General features: G+C 45.2%; 1 long non-coding RNA gene across 1 annotated transcript; it reads left to right on the forward strand.

Moving 5' to 3' along the window:
- The first annotated feature begins 251 nt into the window (after positions 1–251).
- Positions 252–3953, forward strand: LOC106558940. Its single transcript, XR_005360386.1, has 3 exons — positions 252–947; positions 3693–3766; positions 3899–3953. It is a non-coding gene; the product is annotated as an uncharacterized LOC106558940 (long non-coding RNA).
- Positions 3954–4749: the final 796 nt, after the last annotated feature.

Below are 4749 nucleotides of genomic sequence, written 5' to 3' on the forward strand. Positions count from 1 at the left end.
CTCCCGCTGGCCGGGAGCGCGCCACCCCGCTACGGAGCCCGCCTCTCGGAACGCCGGAGCGGATCGCAGCGAGCATGCGCAGCAGGGCCGCGGGGCCCCGTTCCTCGGGCGAACTCCGCTTCTCCGGCTCTTCCGGGAGCGGCGCCGAGCAGGCGGCCTGGCCAATCGGCGTGGGAGGGAGAGGGCAGGGGCGGGCGAAAGGGGCGGGGCGAGCGCGGGATTGGGCGGCGGCGGGCGGGGGCGGGGCGTCGGCCGCCCAGACGCGGGTTCGGGGCGGGGCCCCCCGAGACTAGTTAGTCGGGGGCTTAACTGAGGCCGCCCCCCGCCCAGCAGGCCTCGCCCGGGGCTCCGCTCGGTGCTCGCGGGGCGGGACGCGTGTTGAAATAGCGCTTGAGACCCTGCGTGTTCCTTAGCCGGCAGGAGGACATTTCCTATACACCTTCTTAAAACCTTCAGATGACCCCACCGCAAAGCCGGGCCAATTTGAGGTTCAAAACACAGGGAATAATCATAACGGATTATAACTTCGAATAAAATAAGAACCCACCAGTTGATACTGATCTAAATAAGCAGGAGCGCCTGGGTGGCTCAGTGGGTTAGGCATTTGATTCTTGGTTTTGGATGAGGTCATGACCTTGGGGTGCTGGGATTCAGCCCCTAATGGGGGCCTTTGCTGGGGTTAGAGTCTTCCTGAGATTCTCCCTCTCCCTCTGCCCTTCCTGCACCCCCACCCCGCTTAAGTACTCTCTTTTTCTTAAAAAAAAAAGGGATAAAAAAAAAGTGGGGAGAAGGGAAAGCTGTTTCTCACCAAAGAAGGCCAACTAAGAAGCGCAGAAGGGATGATGCAGAAAATCACCATTTGTCAACCATCCTGCTTAATAGCCTATGTGGGCGAAAAATCATCGATGGCCACTAAAACTGGAGGGTGAAAGCTTAGCAAGGAAATGGTATTTACATAATCCCAAGGATACTCTTTAAAATATATATTTTATTTATTTATTCATGAGAGACACACAGAGAGGCAAAGACACAGGCAGAGGGAGAAGCAGGCTCCATGCAGGGAGGCTGATGTGGGACTCCATCCCTGGACCCCAGGATCTCGCCCTGAGCTGAAATCAGAGGCTCAACCACTGAGCCACCCAGGAGTCCCCAAAGAAGGGGCGAGTGTGAATTTTACAGTAGAAGAATGGTTCTCAAAGTGTAGTCTGGGGTTCCTGGAGGTCCCTATGGAATATTGCAAAGGCGATGTGACATGATGTTGTAACAGGCTGATGGCCAAAGCACCCATGAGAACCTCTAGTATTTCTGTAGGCTTCCATTAAGGAGATTTGCAAAAATGTAAAACAGTTCCTGCTCTTCTCACTGAATTTCTTTGTTTTGAAAAATATAGCGATTTCTCATAAAAATATGTTATTATGTTAACACATAAAGGGTTTATTATTCACTTTTGAGAACAGCTTCATTGAGATATAATTCACGGACTATGTAATTCACCGGTTCAAAGTGTACAATTCAGTGTTTTTTATTTTTTTATTTATTTTTTATTTTTTAAAACTTTATTTATTTATTCATAGAGACACAGAGAGAGAGAGAGGCAGAGATACAGGCAGAGGGAGAAGCAGGCTCCACGCAGAGAGCCTGAGTGGGACTTGATCCAGGGTCTCCAGGATCATGCCCTGGGCTGCAGGCAGCGCTAAACCGCTGTGCCACCGGGGCTACACCTTCAGTGTTTTTTAGTATATTCATAAAGGTGCGCAAACATCACCACAATCTGTTTTAGAGCATTTTCTTTACTCCAGAAAGAAACCTGTGGCCATTGCTGTGAAATCCCTCATCCCCCAACCCTAGGCAACGGTTCATCTGCTCTCTGTATAGATGTGCCTATTTTGGACATTCATATAAATGGAGTCATACAATATGTGGTGTATTATGTCTGGCTTATTTCACCTAGCCTCATGTTTTCTTTTTTTTTATATATAAATTTTTTTTTAATTTTTATTTATTTATGATAGTCACAGAGAGAGAGAGGCAGAGACACAGGCAGAGGGAGAAGCAGGCTCCATGCACCGGGAGCCCGACGTGGGATTCGATCCCGGGTCTCCAGGATCGCGCCCTGGGCCAAAGGCAGGCGCCAAACCGCTGCGCCACCCAGGGATCCCTAGCCTCATGTTTTCAAAGTTCATCCATGCTGCAGCCTGTAGTAAGACATCATTTTTTTTTTATGGCAAATAACATTGCATGGTATATATAGACTATGGTTTGTGTGCCCATTAATCTGTCGTTGGGCATTTGGGTTGTTTCCAGTTTTGGGCTACTATGACTCATGCTGCTATGAGCACTTATGTCCAGATTTCTGTGTGTACATGTTTTCAATTCTTTTTTCTTAGATATTTTATTTATTTATTTGAGAGAGAGAAAGAGAGCGTGCAAGAGCAGGGGGAGGGAGAAGCACGCTCCCCGTGAACAGGGAGCCCAATGTAGGGCTCAGTCCCATGATGCTAGGATCATGACCTGAGCCGAAGGCAGATGCGCAACCGACTGAGTCACCCAGGTGTCCCTGTGTTTTCAATTCTTTGAGATGTGCACTTAGGAGTGGAATTGCTGGGTCATATGGTAACCCTATGTTTAACCATTTGAGGAATTGCTAGACCGTTTTCTTTTTTTTTTTTAAGATTTTATTTATTTATTTATTCATAGAGACACAGAGAGAGAGAGGCAGAGACACAGGCAGAGGGAGAAGCAGGCTCCATGCAGGGAGCCTGACGTGGGACTCGATCCAGGGTCCCCAGGATCACGCCCGGGGCTGCAGGCGGCGCTAAACCGCTGCGCCACCGGGGCTGCCCGCTAGACCGTATTCTACAAGGTGTTCACCATTTCGCATTTCCATCAGCAGCATATGAGGGTTTCAATTTCTCCACATCTTGTCAACACTTGTTATCATCTGAGTGTAGCCAAGCTGGTAGATATGAAATGGTATCTCATTGTGGTTTTGATTTGCATTTTTTCCTGATATTAAGATGTTGACCCTTTTCTCATGTGCTTCTTTGTCATTTGTATATCTTCTTTGGAGAAATGTCTATTTAGATCCTTTGCCAATTTATTTTTTTAGATTCTATTTATTTTTAGAGAGAGAGTGTGCGTGCTCAAGAAGGGAGAGGGGCAAAGAGAGAGGTAGAGAAAGAATTTCAAGCAGATTCTTGGCTGAGTGTGGAACCCATCAGGGGGCTCAGTCTCATGGCCCTGAGATCATGACCTGAGCTGAAATCAAGAGTCTGATGCTTAAGCACCCAGGTGCCCTGATTCTTTGTCAATTTTAAAATTGGGTTGTCATTTGATTTTGAGCATAAGTGTCATTTTATATAGTAGCACGTGGGTGGGTCAGTTGGTTAAGCATCTGCCTTTGGCTCAGGTCACGAACCCAGGGTCCTGGATGGAGTCCCACGTCAGGCTCCCTGCTCAACCGGGAGTTGACTTCTCCCTCTGCCCCTCCCCCACACTAGTACCTTCTCTGGTGCTTTCTCTCTCAAATCAATAAAATCTTTTTTTTTTAAGATTTTATTTATTTATTCATGAGAGACACAAAGAGGGAGAAATGAAAGCTAACTTAATGGACAGTTAAAACTAATAAATAAGTCTTCAGGTAATGCTAATGTATTTTTAATAACATTGGGACACTTTATCTTATATTCTAGGCATCAAAATTGGCATCTATGTACCCCAGCCTTGGAAAAGTGGTTTTAGTAAAGACAGTCATCTTTGTTGTGAGGTATGTTCAAACAGGAGCCTTGTAAGTTATTTAGCTTGCCAGAGCTAATTTCATTATTTATTTATTTATTTATTTATTTATTTATTTATTTATTTATTTTAATTTTTAAAAAAACTTTATTTTTTTTTAAAGATTTTATTTATTCACTCATGAGAGACACATAGAGAGAGAAAAAGAGGCAGAGACACAGGCAGAGGGAGAAGCAGGCTCCATGCAGGGAGCCCAACGTGGGACTCAATCCTGGGACCCCAGGATCACGCCCTGGGCTGAAGGTGGCGCCAAACCGCTGAGCCGCCCGGACTGTTCAATAAAATCTTTACATAAAAAGGAGTTGTTTATACATTGTAGACATATAAGTCCCCTATCAGATATATGATTTGTTAACTTTCTCGTGTTTTGTGGGTTGTCTACACTGCCCACAGTTGAGATGGCATCCTTTGAAGCATAAATGTTCCTAATTTTGACGGTGTCCAATTTATCTGTGTATTTCTTTTTTGTGTGGTTTTGCCTCATATACCTTTTGCATATTTACTGTTAATTGCTTGTTCTACACCTTGCTTTTCTTAGTGAGGTCTAGTTGACGAACAATGTTATATCAACGTCAGGTATACAACGGAGTGATCTGACAATTCTATATACTAGACAACACGCACCGCAATAGGCGTGGTCAGACCTGTCACCACACAACGTTATTACAGTATCACTGTATTCCCCAGGCTGCACTTTTCACCTCTGCGATTTAGCCAGCACATTCTGAAAGCACTGCATTTTGAATCCCCCAGCACCCAAACTGAACAGCAAAAAGAATGGAACTCATTTTTGTTGTTGTTGTTGTTGCTTGGGCTTTTGGTGTCACATCTAAGAAATTCCTACCTAATCCAAGTTCACAATGATTTACCTGTATGTATTTTAAGATTGTTGTCCTTTAACTCTTATATTTGAGTTATAGGCCCACGTTTAGTTATTTTTTGTATATGGGGTGA

This window comes from Canis lupus, chromosome 6 (genome assembly GCF_011100685.1).
Source record: "Canis lupus familiaris isolate Mischka breed German Shepherd chromosome 6, alternate assembly UU_Cfam_GSD_1.0, whole genome shotgun sequence".
NCBI classification, from domain to species: Eukaryota; Metazoa; Chordata; class Mammalia; order Carnivora; family Canidae; genus Canis; species Canis lupus.